This window comes from Lynx canadensis, chromosome A3 (genome assembly GCF_007474595.2).
Source record: "Lynx canadensis isolate LIC74 chromosome A3, mLynCan4.pri.v2, whole genome shotgun sequence".
NCBI classification, from domain to species: Eukaryota; Metazoa; Chordata; class Mammalia; order Carnivora; family Felidae; genus Lynx; species Lynx canadensis.
The window spans coordinates 25,364,757-25,380,923 of record NC_044305.1 but is presented as its reverse complement, the minus strand read 5'-3'; positions in this window follow the sequence as shown (position 1 = coordinate 25,380,923).

Genomic DNA, 16,167 nt, shown 5'->3' with positions numbered 1-16,167 from the left:
AAAATCCTCGAGGAGAAAGCAGGCAAAAACCTCTTTGACCTTGGCCTCAGCAACTTCTTACTCAACACGTCTCCGGAGGCAAGGGAAACCAAAGCAAAAATGAACTATTGGGACATCATCAAAATAAAAAGCTTCTTTCTTCACAGCAAAGGAAACAATCAGCAAAACTAAAAGGCAGTCGACAGAATGGGAGAAGATATTTGCAAATGATATATCAGATAAAGGGTTAGTATCCAAAATCTATAAAGAACTTATCAAACTCAACACCCAAAACACAAATAATCCAGTGAAGAAATGGGCAAAAGACATGAATAGACACTTCTCCAAAGACGACATCCAGGATGGCCAACTGACACATGAAAACATGCTCAGTATCACTCATCATCAGGGAAATACAAATCAAAACCACAATGAGATACCACCTTACACCTGTCAGAATGGCTAACATTAACAATGCAGGCAACAACAGATGTTGGCAAGTATGTGGAGAAAGAGGATCTCTTTTGCATTGCTGGTGGGAATGCATGCTGGTACAGCCACTCTGGGAAACGGTATGGAGGTTCCTCAAAAAATTAAAAATAGAATTACCCTACGACCCAGCAATTGCACTACTAGGTATTTATCCAAAGAATACAGTGTGCTGTTTCCAAGGGACACATGCACCCCCATGTTTATAGCAGCACTATCAACAATAGCCAAAGGATGGAAAGAGCCCAAATGTCCATCGATGGATGAATGGATAAAGAAGATGTGGTATAGCTATACAATAGAGTATTACTCGGCAATCAAAAAGAATGAAATCTTGGGGCGCCTGGGTGGCGCAGTCGGTTAAGCGTCCGACTTCAGCCAGGTCACGATCTCGCGGTCCGTGAGTTCGAGCCCCGCGTCAGGCTCTGGGCTGATGGCTCAGAGCCTGGAGCCTGTTTCCGATTCTGTGTCTCCCTCTCTCTCTGCCCCTCGCCCGTTCATGCTCTGTCTCTCTCTGTCCCAAAAATAAATAAACGTTGAAAAAAAATTTATAAAAAAAAAGAATGAAATCTTGCCATTTGCAACTACATGGATGGAACTGGAGGGTATTATGCTAAGTGAAATTAGTCAGTCAGAGAAAGACAAATATCATATGACTTCACTCATATGAGGACTTTAAGATACAAAACAGATAAACATAAGGGAAGGGAAGCAAAAATAATATAAAAACAGGGAGGGGGCAAAATAGAAGAGACTCATAAATATGGAGAACAAACTGAGGGTTACTGGAGGGGGGATGGGCTAAATGGGTAAGGGGAACTAAGGAATCTACTCCTGAAATCATTGTTGCACTATATGCTAAGTAATTTGGATGTAAGTTAAAATAAAATTTTTTTTAAATAAATAAAAGCACCAGACACCCAGTTAACTTTGAATTTCAGTAAACAATGAATAATTTTTAGTGTAAGTATGTCCCAAATATGGCAAGAAATATACTTAAACTGATACATTATTCATCTAAAGTTCAAATTTAAGTAAGCTTCCTGCATATTTTCTCGCCAAAATAATTAAATAACTGCTTATATTTTTTCTGGCAACCTTGCCCTACTGGTATTTGCATTTATAACTCCTGCTCTGTACTTCTTCCCCCACAGAGGGGAATATTTATTGAGCATCTACTATGCTAGTTTGGAGTGGGGTCTGGAGCAATAAAAAGGCTCTGCAGTGCTGTTGCTGGAACCATGTGACCAGACTGACCTCATGGTACTAGAAGTATCTGTGATAGAGAAAGAAACCATGTGGAGTGTCTGACACATCCCAGTAAGGGAGTCACAGAGAAGCCTGCTAGAATTCCGGGTCAAGGCCATGCCATCTTCAGCTGTGATCCATATACTATTGAAAAAGTGGCTCCTGGGGGCGCCCAAGTGGTTCAGTCGATTAAGCATCCGACTTAGGCTCAGGTCATGATCTGGCAGTTCGTGGGCTCGAGCCCCACATCGGACTCTGTGCTGGTGGTGTGGGGCCTGCTTGGGATTTTCTCTCTCTCTCTCTCTTTCTCTCTCTCTGTCCCTTCCCCACTTACACATTCTCTCTTAAAATAAATAAAAGAGAAAAGAGAAGAGAGAAGGGAAGGGAAAGGGAAAGGGAAAAGGGAAGGGAGAGGGAGAGGGAGAGGGAGAGGGAGAGGGAGAGGGAGAGGGAGAGGGAGAGGGAGAGGGAAGGGAAGGAAAGGAAAGGGAAGGAAAGGAAAGGAAAGGAAAGGAAAGGAAAAAAGAAAAACAGCTCCTGACATGTAACTGAGCGCTGGTAGAAAAGAAGCACCTGACCGTAGGGCATCAATTGACTATGAGACCAGAACTGAACATGCACTAGGCACGTTATCCACCAAGTGATAAAGTCAGGCAGGACCAGCAGCGATCCATGACCAGATAGAAGCAGTATGTCTAGTTTGGGCTTCAGAAGATCCAGCGGGCATAAGTAAGCAGCATGACCCAGACCCTCCGTGTCACCTACGTCACCTCCGAGTACTGCGCTGACACTCCTCCCTCAGTTCACACCGATGGTCATGGGAGGCCATAGCAGGCATTCCCCATAACCAGCTGATGGAGGAGAGAAAACCCAGCGCTCACCATAGTCTCGCTCAGGGGTGACCTTGGAAGAGCAATGAGAGGAAATCCTCTCAGCAGGCTAAGCTTCAGGCAGCGCACTTTGTCATCCACTTTGAGAAAAGAGAAAAATGACTGAATATTTAGTGTCACGGGCTGAAGCAAGTGACTCAATAGTTTAGTCAGGGATCTGGAAGGGATAAAGATGTAAAGATTGGGGACACCGAGGCTGATCTAGTTAACTGCCACTGAATATACAACCTGCTAACAACAGGGACCAACACTGCGTTCCTGATATGGTACCATCCATTCAGGTGACCAGCCCACCACTTGGACCAGCAGAAGTGGGGCAGATCGGGGTAATTTCGAAAGGACAGTAGAGGAGGGGGATAATGAGTATCAGTTAAGGCCCCATAGTCAACTATGTCTGGTTAGTGTTGTGAGTTTCCCATGGGTCATGATACATCAGTTTGCTAGAGCAACCATAACAAAATAGTACAGACTTGGTGGCTTAAACTACAAAATTCATCTTCTCACGGTTCTGGGAGTCCAAGATCAAGGTGCCGGCAGGATTGGTTTCCCCTTAGGCCTCTCCCCATGACTTGCAGAGGGCTTCCCTCTTGCCGCAGCCTCACTCGGTCATCCCTCTGTGCACACGTGCCCCTGACACCTGTGTGTGTCCTAATCACCTCTTTCTATAAGGACACCAGTGAGACTGGGTCGGGGCCACCCTATGGCCTCGTTTTAACTTAATCACCTGTCTAAAGGCACTATCTCCAGATATGATCACAGTCTGAGGTACTTGGGGGTAGAGCTTCAACACATGAATTAGGGGGCACACATTTCAGCCCATAACAATGATCACCCAGAATTCTGGAGCAGCTGTGCGTGGATACAGTGAACATAGAATGACAAGCGTAGCAAACTGAGCAGTGCACGGGGTGGGCTGTGGACACTGGCACGGCCCCGCCCGGATCCTCTTTACAGGGCGCCAACCCCCAGTCACTGTCGGGGTTGGCTACTGACAGCGCCCCCTTCTCTAGAGAATTGCCTTCAGACAGGAGCAGTCAATGACTGATACGTGGGTCAAAAAGGCCAGCCCCCGGGCCTCAAGGTGGAACAGCTCAGTGGTGTGCTTTATGCTTCCTTTCCTAAGGGCAAGCACAGCTGCAGTAGAAATGGCTGGAAGGGGCCATGGAGACAGTGACGAGGGAGTGTGGGTGAGACGCCCATGGCTGGAGATAAGGGGGGGGAAGCTATGGAATGATACACCCTATGAGATGAAATACTAAAACTGTTATGTGTTGACGTGCAAAAATCTCCAACGCACGTTAATGAGGGATGAGGGGAACAAGGTGCAAACACAATGTACTTTGTGATTGTTGTAAAAGGAGAGGTCCTTTCTGGAAGCACAGACAAGGAAGTGTTTCTAGTGATTACAACTCCAGGCAGGGGGCGCCTCGGTGGCTCAGTTGGTTAAGCGTCTGACTTCGGCTCAGGTCACAATCTCGTGGTTTATGAGTTCAAGCCCTGTGTCGGGCTCTGTGCTGACAGCTCAGATCCTGGAACCTGTTTTGGATTCTGTGTCTCCCTCTCTCTCTGCCCCTCCCCTGCTCACACTCTGCCTCTGCCTCTCTGCCTCTCTCTCTCTCTCTCTCTCTCTCTCTCAAAAATAAATAAACATTTTAAAAAATATTAAAACTCCAGGCAGGGGCACCTGGGGGGCTCAGTCAGTTGAGCATCTGACTCTTGATTTCAGCTCAGGTCATAATCCCAGGGTCATGGGATAGAGCCACACATCGAGCTCTATGCTGAGCTTGGAACCTGCCTAAGATTCTCTCTCTCTCTCCCTCTGCCCCTCTTCCCAGCTGTCTCTCACTCTTTCTAAAAATGAAAAAGAAAAAGAAAAAGAAACCCTCCAGGCAGTATAGTGGGTTGAGGGTGAGGAGACTATTTGTCTGTGTTTCACTCGGTATCCTTTGTACTGGTGGAATATCATCCCATTCATGTATGACTTGTCCCTCAACATTTCATTGTTATAAAAATATTCAAACATACAGGAAATTTGAAATAATTGCATAATAAGCACCTCTAGCCCTACTACCTGGTTTCAATAATTAATGGTTTTCTATGCTTGCCCTATCGCGTGTCTGTCTATCCATCATTTCATCCATCCAAGAATCTTGTTTTTTGATGCATTTCAGAGTAAACTGCAGGTAGCAGTTCACTTTACCTCTAAACACTTCAGGACTCATTTCTTTAACTGCAGAGTTCAATATTTGCTTATGTTTTTTAACTTTAAGATAAAAGTTATACAGCTTGAAATGCACAAATCCTTAAGTCTATCTACATATCTTCTTTTTTTTTTTAATTTTTTTTTCAACGTTTTTTTATTTATTTTTGGGACAGAGAGAGACAGAGCATGAACGGGGGAGGGTCAGAGAGAGAGGGAGACACAGAATCGGAAACAGGCTCCAGGCTCCGAGCCATCAGCCCAGAGCCTGACGCGGGGCTCGAACTCACGGACCGCGAGATCGTGACCTGGCTGAAGTCGGACGCTTAACCGACTGCGCCACCCAGGCGCCCCTACATATCTTCTTTATACCTGTTTCTTAAACTTTTTAAAAAAGAGTACGGGTACCCGTTGATCTGCTTCCAGTCAGCGCGTATTGAGCCCCTACTGTCTGCCACACAGTGTGGCAGTCTGCTGGGGCGACGTGGTGGCCGTGACAAAGTCACAGTTCCCATGAGCTCACTGTCCAGGGTTGGGGGGACAGACAAGAAGCACATCAATGAATAAGTAAAAAGGACCATTGATGGCTGTGATGGGGGCTAAGAAGGCCAGAAAGTGAGGGTCTGTGATGGAGAGAGATTGGGGCTGTGGGTGGGCAGTCCAGGAAGAAAATGCAAGAAGACCCGTCCAAGGAGGGGACATCTGAGCAGATGCCCAAGCGGTGAGAAGGTGCGCAGACATTTTCCAGCTTTGACGCATTCGTGGCTGTTTTCCGGAGCAGGTCTCCTCATCTCTCTAGGCCCCACGTTTCTCGCCTGTGTCACAGGGATGGTAACACCTCTCCCTCCCACAGGGGAGTGGTGAGGATTAAATGAGGGAGTCGATGTGCCCAGCACAGGTGAGCATGTGGCAACTGTCAGCAGCCGTGCCGTTACCACGGCCGCCTCTGTCAATGCCGTGAAATGCATCCCGAGCTCCTAGTATGTGCGGATTCTGTGCTGGGTGCTGGAAACATGGCAATGGGTCAGACGGGTGTCTCTGCTCAGGGAGTTCCCAGTCTAGATGGTGAGGCAGGTACAGAGCAGGGTAATCAAAGCTGCAGGAGAAATAGCTGGAAAGGACCTTCGTGGCACTAAGGAGGAAATGACTTCCTCTGAGTTGACACGTATGGTGAGTCTAAAAAGATCACTGGGAAGTGGTCAGATGAGCAAGGGCAGGAGCACATTCTAGGCTGAAGAACCAGCCGTGAAAAAAGCAGAGAAAGAATGAACTGACCGGATGCGTGAAGGAAAAACACACACTCAGGTGAATATGGTAGGAAAGTTAAAGGGGAGGCTGGACAGAGAAGGGCTGGACCTTGGAGGACGCAGAGCCAAGGCTGAGAGCTGGACTTCCTCCTGAGCGCCATACTGAGCCAGGGGCACGCTTCATGGAAAGATGGCATCAGCACACCCACCAGAAAGACTAAAATTGAAAGGAAGAGACACCACAATATGTCGGTGCCAGAGTGGAGGGACAAGAGCGCTCATACTCTGCGGGTACAAATGGAAACTGGCACAAACGTTGTGGGGAGGGATGATGGGTCTGGCTATGTGTACCGTGCAGACAGGAAATGCAGCTCTGTGATGCCCCCCCCCCCACTTCAGATGGGTCTGCTGGTTCGCCTCTCTCGTCTCCTGGAGGACTGGGTGACTTAGTAGTAAATGTTAGCACAGAAACCCAATCCACATGGGTGACTTCGAGTGAGGTGCCTGATGGGTCCCCCTGCTCCCCTCCCGGGCCCCGGGAAATCAAGATAAGCAAAGCACAAGACGCTGTCAATCCACAGAGATTGCAAGGCCAGAAAAGGTGCAAAGAACTCACTTCATCTGGGTGTTAGAGCCTCTGCTAGTGCCAGTGGACACAACTGCCTCACGGGGGTAAGACATTTGTGATCCGGCTCACGCACACTCAGAAAGTGCTCCAAAGCACTCTTTGATACGTGATAGATAACTTGGCGCAGCTTTTCCAGAAGTGAAGCTGCCTCTCACACCATCAGCGAGCATGAGAAAGTGTTTCATCTCCCTATTCTTTCTCCACCCTTCCAATACAAAGGGCTCAGCAGAACACTAGTTCAACACCTCTCCAAACACTGGATTCTCTCCAGGTGCCTCGAGCGGGCAACATGGCTAGCCAGAGTTCAACCATGTGTTTCTGCTTGTTTTCACCGTGACCTTAGAAAAAATATCTCGCCTCTCATAAAGGGACTCATCCAAACCTTATCTGAAAAATAAGGATAAAACAGTGCCCACCTCCAGGCATCAGCGTGGGGTTAAATGGTCCCATTTAATAATGCAAGCAAAGAGCGCGTAAGTGCTCACTAAGCTTAGTTATAGCCTCTAATACCCACTGTGACCGCTAAGGTCGTGTTGTCACCTCTGATTTATGGGAAGCAGTATTGTTTGCTCACTTTGGGTAATGTTATGCAATTTACGTAAGAAATAGAAAATCAAATGTATTTAAGTTTTCAAACATGACTCCACTTACCTGAATGCACATTGAGTAGATAGTGATCCCAGGCATTGGCAGACATTGCAAACCATAAAGGCAGATGTGGCAGGCAGGTAAGGACAGCACCCCAACAACAGGTGTGCGGGAGGTGGTGGCTAAAAGACTGAGTGCCAGTTTCGGAGTCAGATGGACCAGAGTTCAGATCCTGGCCTCTTATCCGGGGAGCTGTGTGACCTTGAGCAAGCCAACCCTCCTTTCCGCACCTCCAATCCCTTATCTGTACAACGAGGGGAGGAGAGTGAACTGGCTGGCCGGAGGCTCAGTCTGGCAGGCAGTAAGCACTCAGAAATGGTAGGGCTAGAGACTGTTAAAAACTGAGAACAAACTGAGGGTTGATGGGGGGTGGGAGGGAGGGGAGGGTGGGTGATGGGTATTGAGGAGGGCACCTTTTGGGATGAGCACTGGGTGTTGTATGGAAACCAATTTGTCAATAAATTTCATATATATAAAAAAATAAAAAATAATAATAAAAAATAAAAAAATAAAAAATAAAAAAAATAAAAAAAATAAAAAAAAAAAGAAATGGTAGGGCCATTCCTATTCTGTACCTCAGACAAGCCCTCCTTCCATACATAATCAGCCCCCAAAATTGCATTGCAAAGAAAGGAAACGTGTGAAATTCGGAAGCAGAACAAGGGGAGATTTGCCTGGTGTGTGTGTGTGTGTGTGTGTGTCTGTGTGTGGTGTTAGGGGAGGGCATCTAGTTCCCCGAGGGGCTAAAACCACTCAAACCCTCCTGCAGCTCTGATGGTTTGAGCATTCCATACCTGTTTCTTATTTTTGATCTCTGTCCTCACGACTGAGACAAGTGAGTACTGTGTTTTTATATTTCCTTGTCCATTTCTGGCTCACTCTCTCTCTCTCCCCAGGAGAATGTGAGCCCAGGAAGGCAGGGGGCACAGTCTGTTTGCTCCCTGCTTCGCCCAAAGCACCCAGAATTGTGTCCACACACAAAGGGTGTGAAATACAACTAGCTGACCAGCCCACTGACCTGCTGGCTGACTGTGTCTGTCTGTCCCACCAGTCCTGAGCTACTAAAGAGAATGAGGGAGGGGCACCTGGGTGGCTCAGTTGGTTGTGTCTGACTTTGGCTCGGGCCATGATCTCACAGTTCGTGGGTTCAGGCCCCACATCAGGCTCTGGGCTGACAGCCCAGAGCCTGGAGCCTGTTTCAGATTCCGTGTCTCCCTCTCTCTGCCCCTCCCCTGCTCGTGCTCTGTCTCTGTCTCTGTCTCTCTCTTTCTCTCTCTCTCGAAAATAGACATTTAAAAAATTTTTAAAGAGAGAGCATGAGGGAGTCAGGAAGAAATATTGCGGATAGACCCCTAACCTGCACAGGTCCACACACACATAACAAGTCTCCAGCTCCCAGGTACCTCCCCAGGTCTGCCCAGGAGGGCCTTCCCACCTCCTGACCTGGTCACCCCTGAGAGGCTGGCTCTAAGGGTGACCATTTGGGAGGTCATGAGGCTGAACCTCTGAGGCCCTGAAACTGAGGCTCCCCACTTGGAGCCTCAGCTGCTCTCAGAGGCCTGATCCAGGAACCCCCATCTCCCAGGGGAACCCCTACTTTCCAGCTCGCACACATATCACACACCCAGACGCTGTTTCTAAAGACAGAAACTCCAAAGGACAGTCCTCATAACAACTCCCAGCTTGTAAAACCACTTAGTTTTTCCAGTTACAGCTACACAATGTCAACAATAACAACTAAAATAATCTTCACAGAAATCTTCATATTAAGAGTGCCCTCACGCAGCCCTGGCTGGGCTTTAAGGAAGCACTTGCCACAGCCACTGCCGTCTGCGTGTAAAAGAGTTAACAGGGTGCCAGAACAGGGCCTGGACAGGGAGCGAGTGCTCATATGCTCGGGTGGTTCCTTTCAAGGTCCACAACTGAGCCAGCAAGTCAGTCATTGCTTAGGGACAAGGGCAGGGCTCCAGCCCCTCCTGGCGGCACTTTGGCCAAGGCCACCCGTGGGTAGCTGGGAGGGGGGAGGGGGGTCGGTGGGGGATCGCCTCTCAAAGTGCCAACACCTGTGCTCTCCACAGGGCTCCCCCAGCTCCCTCCTGGGCCTCTGAGGTGGCAAGAGATGGACAGAGACAGGGACAGAGAGAGGCAGAGGAAAGAGGACAGAAAAAAGAGGCCAAAATGTACAGAAACCAGCTTGTGTGTGACAGAGAGAGAGAGGCCTCAAGACAGCTGAGGCCAGGGTGTTCAGACAAGCAGGGTCCTGGAGGCCTGGTTTCGGAGGTCACACCAGACTGGCCCCTGCCCGAGGGAGGCTCCGGGGTGTGCCAAGGGGCGACCAGGACCCCAGCCCCACTTCACCTCCAACCTGTGGTCTAGTTTCTGGTGCAGATGGCCCAGCCTGCTTCCCTACCACCTACTCTGTTCTGTCACAAGACTTAGATGAGACCCCCAGAGTCTCTCTTTCCAAAACCCACCTCCTTCGTTTGCCCCTCCTCCTGGAAAGCCCTCCTCTCCTAGCCCTCATTATCAGCCTCTTACCATTATCCCCGAAGCCCAGATCAAATGTTACCCCTTCCGTGAAGCCTTCTCTGATCTACCCTCATCCCCAGTCAGGCAGCGCCTGCCCTCTGAGCTGTTGGCAACTGTCACATTCTAGGTGCACGTGGACCCCCCTCACAGCACTGATCACCTCCCTCCTCTACCCTTTGACACCCTTTGCCTGTGCCCCACACTCTGGCCCTGATGACAAGTCCTGTGCTGACCTCCATCACAGCACCCGGTGCAGTGGGCCTGGTCTCACCTCAGTTGCTGCATTATCACCGTGGGCTTCCCCTTCTAAGGGCACTTACCAACACCTAGCTGACCTCTACCCTGTCCCACGCTGCCCGAGTTGGGGAAAGTCACCACACTTACCCCTCTGCCTGCACTGACCCTGATCATGACCCAAAGCCTGACCTCTCTGTCCCTGTGGGACACACCCACTGTGTGTCCCCCACCTTGTGTGGACCCCCACCTTGACTGTGAGCCCTACAAGGGCAGGGCATATCTGATCTTTGTCTCCCTGGGAAGAGTTAGAAGTCTGGCTTAGCCAATGCTTGTTTGCACTGAATCTATTCCCGTCCCACAAAAGAGGGATTACGCCCGTGAAGTTTCAGTGGTGGTTCCGGGACTGGCGTGACTGGGCTTTTGTTGGAACGGCTATCTATCCATCTGTTATCTGCCGGCCCGTCTGCCACCCGTGTCTCCCTGAAATCCTGGGCGGTGGGGGCTGTGGGTGACGCTGGGAAAGGAATGAGACTTCCTCCACTCCCCTGTTCTCCACCCAACCTTTATTTACTCATTTTCAAGCCATTTCATGGGGCTGTTTGCTGATCCAAAAAAATGTATTCAGTGTGAAAATGTTCTCAATTCTGAAAACACAAGGAAGGTGGTACAAGTCACCTGTGATGACACTTCCAAGAAATGAACACTGTTACCATTTTGGTGAGTTTCCTTCCAGTATTTTTTCTAGATGAAAAAAAAATTTTTTTTTCTAAAAAACAGAAGTAAGTTTCTAAAATAAACAATTTATTTGATGAGTCCCCTGTTGCTGGACATTTAAGCTGGTCCCCCCTTAGGGCTGTTGTACATAATGCTGTGCTGGGCCGCCTAACAGTTCCTTTGGCCCACGCCACTGGACAGGTCCCTCAGACAGAACCCACACTGGCCCTGGGTCAACGGGAGTGAGCCTTCCTGAGAACAGACGTGTCCTCCGGAACAGGCCGTTCCTCCCTGCTTATTCAGTGAACCCCCTCTGCCATAAGCAAAGGTTGTCTGAGCCAGTCTGACCTCCAGCATCAAGAAGCCCAGCGTCCTCACCTGACAGCTGGGGAGGCTAAGGCCCAGAGAGAAGAACTGACGTGTCCAAAAGCATCAGCAAACTCCAAGTTGTCTGCATGTTTTCTCTCCGCTCTGTTATCTCCTTGATGTTCTACAAGGAACTGCAAAATCTTCAACCAGAACGCAGGTGGCACTCGGCAAGAGCAACACGTCGATATGGCTCGTGGCCACACTGCGAGTCCATCATCACGCTCTTCCACTGAGTCCAGACCCCCGAGGACTCCAACAGCCGTTACCAGGCAATGGGATGGGCGCAAGAGGTGAAATCTTTCTGCCACTCTCATGGTACCTTTGGTGCCAACAAAGCCCTTTTAAATTGAGGACCCGAGCCCACTCAGGAGAGCTTTGAAGGAGACTTCCATCTTGCCTTCCAAGATGGTAACAGTGTGTAAGTCCTCCGGATTTTCATCTGTCCAGCCCAGCTATGTCCTCACAGACTCTAGTTCTCCACAGGACCATGGACTCCTCAGAAAAGGATGTCCCTGTCCCAGCTGGAGGTGATGGGGTCAGCTGGGACAAAGGGACATGTCATAGGCTCCAGAGTCACACAGAACTGGGTCCAAATCCTGGGTCCACATTTTATGGCTGTGGGACCCTGGGCACGTCACTTCCCTTCTCCAAGGACCTCGCTCGTCTGGAAAATGGAGGTGTTAATCCCGTGGGTGTTATCCTTTCTGGGCCTCAGTTTGGTTATCTATAGAATGGAAGTGGTCTTTTCTATTTTGACACTTTGCTGTGGCTGTGTGTCCAGCTTTCGGTATCTTTGATTTCACACTCTCTCCCCACCCCTAAACCAAGGCTTCTATGGACTGGCTTGGTACAGACAGGGGAGAGAGGCTCATGTGCTCCCCCCCCCCCTCTCTCTCTCTCTCACACACACACACACACACACACACACACACACACACACACACCTGTTCCCTTTCTCTCTGGCTCCATCCAGGGATGGAGCACAGTCAGAAAAGAGAGGAAAAGGGGGCAGGTTTCCCTTGGCTGTTAGTGCTGCAAGATGGCTCTCTCATCTCTAGGGAGGCAAAAAATGTTTCGAGCTCTCATGGGCACCTTCTTGAGGGCATTTTCAAGCCTCCCTGCCAGGCCTCTTGAGCTGCAACCCCAGACAAGGGCAGAGCCCCGCCAGTGGCTGACCACCCTGCATGCCACCCCCAGCCCCTGGCTCTCTAGAATCCTTTCCGCACCTGTCCAGGAGATGGTGTTGCAAAGGACTTAAACCAACCCCAAACTAGACTGCTGTCCTGCAGGGTCCTTGGAAAAGCATACACACAAGCTTTGACTCTGTCCAGAGCCAGAATTTTCCTCAGAAGCCACTCTGCCCACTGTGACAGCAGCTCACAGCCTCTTTCTCTCAGGCAGAAGATAGAAACCAGGCCACTGCATGTCCCCTGGACCCCTAACTGGTCCCTGGAAAGCCCCCTCCCTCTAGGCCTGCAATAGGGGCAGATGCCCCTCTCTCCTCACCGGGAGAGTGGGAAGAGGGACCACAGCTGTAGCTGTCTCATAAGAAATACCCTCACAGACTCATAAATATGGAGATCAAACTGGGGGTTACTGGAGGGGTTGTGGGAGGGGGGGATGGGCTAATTGGGTAAGGGGCACTAAGGAATCTACTCCAGAAATCACTGTTGCACTATATGCTAACTAATTTTGGTGGAAATTTTAAAAAATAAAAAATTAAAATTAAAGAAAAAAAAAAAGAAAGAAATACCCTCACAGGGTGCCTGGGTGGCTCAGTCGGTTGAGCGTCCGACTTTGGCTCAGGTCATGATCTCGCCGTCTGTGAGTTCGAGCCCTGTGTCGGGCTCTGTGCTGACAGCTCAGAGCCTGGAGCCTGCTTCGGATTCTGTGCCTCACTCTCTCTCTGCCCCTCCCCTGCTCACGCTCTGTCTCTCTCTGTCTCAAAAATAAATAAATAAAAACATTTAGAAAAAATTTTTTGAATAAAAAAAAAAAAAGAAATACCCTCACAGACCTTCCTTCTTTGCCCTCATGATTCTTTATCACCTTGATCTGGGTCAGAAGCCTCCACACGGCAGAACCAAGGGTGGTGCGACCGGTTCTTGGCTATCGGCTTGCACTGTGTTCTGGCCCCTTTTCTTAGTATGTGACATCATCCGTGGAACCATGGTGCTAGTTTGCAGACCTGAGTGCCGGTGGGGACACCCATCAGTGAGCAGTGAGAGAGAAGAGCAAGAAGACCCCTACCTTAGCAAGGGTGGCCAGGTAAGGCCTTTCCAAGGAGGGGACACTGAAGCTGAGGCTTGGGGAATGAGAGGGAGCCAAGCTGGGAGAAGAGCACTCCTGGGAGAGGGCTCAGCATGTGCAAAGGCCCTGAGGTAGGAGTGAGAGGAGAGAGAAGCAAAGTGATGAGTGATGAGCCCTGAGAGGCGGGCTGCAGCCAACCAGGCGGGACCTTGTCAAGCTTGGATTTTCTTGTAAGGGCCACGGAGGCCTTTGGCGGGGAGGGGGGGGAGCTGTTAATAAGCACAGATGTGGCAAAATCTGAGTAATTTTTTAAAAGCTAACTCAGGCTGCTGGATGGAAATTGGATTTTGGTTTGGGGGGGGAGGGGGACTAAGGGTGGGAAGAGGGAGACCAGAGAGGAGACTGGAATGAATTAGTGAATGCATGGATGGGTGGATGGATAAAGTGGACATCTCTCAAGGCAGAAGAGGATCCAAATCCCAAGAGAGTAAATAATTGGTACTTTGGGGGCTCCCGGGAGGATATCGGTCCAGGTGGGGCAACAGTCGGGCAGCTCTATGCAGATCTTGCCTTCTGAATTAGGCCTTGAAGATCAGTGACGTTAATATTCCAACAATAATAACAGCATTTACCATTTACTGAATTCTCTGATGTTCCAAGAATTTCACATTATCTTATGTGACTGTCAAAACAGTCCTAATTTACAACTGAGGAAACAGAGGCTCACAGAGGGAAGCAATTTTCCCGTGGCCTCACAGTTGATGAACCCAAGAGCAAGGATTGAACCACATCTGTCAGACTCCAAAGGCTTTCCCCTGTCCTGCTGCCCAGATGGGGCAAGATGGACCTTTGAGGGAATGGACCAGGCATTCCAGGAACAGGACACAGCACAAGCAAAGGCCTGGGAGCTGGAAAGAGGTGAGAGCGGGACAGAAAGGCCGTCAGCAGTCTGATGGGAGCGCTGAGCGGCACTGAGCACAGGGCCATGCCGGCCCTGGGCTCCAAGGTGTGTCAGGCCAACAGAGAGGAGTCGTGCATGGTGACTCCAGCGAGTGTATCAGGGCCAAGAGGCAGGAAGCAGGAGCTAAGACAGGCCCAGGCCCTGGCACTGGACGCAGGCCTCCCACAGAGGGGCATTGTTCACAGGCAGCAGGCATGACCAGCCGAGGAGCACAAGAGGCAGCACTTGGCTCTCTGGAGACGCGCCCAAGGGACTGGCAAGACCCCTCCAGGAGGCCTCCCTGACTCCCAAAGCGTCTCGTCTTTGGGTGTTTGGCACATTTGCACACACGGCAGGATAGCAAATGCTCTTGCCTTTTTCCCCTTGACAACTCCAGGAGGGGGAGAGGGGCCAGGGCCAGGCCACCCACACACTGAGGGGCCTCGGGGCATTCACTGCCGCTCTCTTGTCCCCCTGCAAGATTCAGCAATGGCCCTCTCAGCTCTGAGCCACAAGCCACAAATCGAAGCAGGGCAGCAAGGATGCCTCCCCAGATCACGTCAAAAGGCCGTGTTCACATCCCGCCCTCCCGACACTGGCCTGGAGTCACTTGGGGAAAGGACAGTGGGTGGCAAAGAGCTTGTGGTCTGGACTAGGTAGACTGGACTCCAGTCCCTGCTCCGGCAGCCCTGGCCGTGGGACCTGGAGCAAGTCACCCACCTCCCTGAGCCTCAGGTGCCCTTGGTGAGCCCGGGGCTGCCGACACCCGTCTGAGTGCCCGCAGGTTAAATGAGGCAAGGTTTGTACCCAGGCGGTGGGTGATAGAGGTCCTGTGGGACCATGGCTTTGTTCCCTCGGTTCGCAGGCATGCCTCATTACTCATTCGTTCCACACATGTTCGCAGAGACTCCTGAAGGCGGACGCAAGGCACAGTGGGTATAATCATTGTCCAGTGAATCACTGAAAGTACTTGCTAAGTGCTACGTGAGCATGCACCTCAGTTCACGCTCTCAGCAGCCTGTGCGGGAGGTGCTACTATATCATCCCCACCTTATCGATGAGGACACTGAGGCCCAGAGAGGTGAAGTACTTTCCCCAGGGTCACACAGCAAAGAAAGGCCCATCCTATTACAAGCAGTGATAACATAGCAACAACCACTCACATTTATTGAGCACGTACTCTGTGCCAGGACCTACGCTCTGAGCCATGTCCGCTGTGCTCCTCTTAGCATACTAGTACGTGGGTGCTACTATTGTTCCCATTTCACAGATGAAAAGCTGAGACTTGGAGAAGTTAGGGAATGTCCCCCAAGTCACATATCATGGAAATGGTGGAGCTAGGACTCGGACCCAGACTGTCCTCAGGACCTTTTATATCTGCCAAGCTGTAGAGACATCCCCAGATAGGTTTTGAAGTCAGAGTTCTGGCTGAATCCTGGCTCTGCCATTTGCTGACTGTATGAGGCAGGTTCCTCCGTGGTGACGTTGTGATAATGGTACTGATCCTGGTGGGGATGAGGCTTCATTGACATGACCAATGTAAAGCCTAGGGTGGCACCTGCCATGTTGTAGGCGCTTAATACATCGTCACTGCTACCGTTCTCATCATTGTCCCCGTGGGAGTGACTGTCCAGAAGGCAGGGAGCCCCTTTCACTGGCCACATTGTGCCTGATTCAGTTCCTCTGCCAGGTGCCCCAGCGCCCCGCCCACCCCTCATGGCGGCCCAGACCCTCCTCTCTCCAAATCCTGGGAAGCTGGAGTCCCAAGGCTGCCTCCAGGCAGGGATGTGGTTCACCAG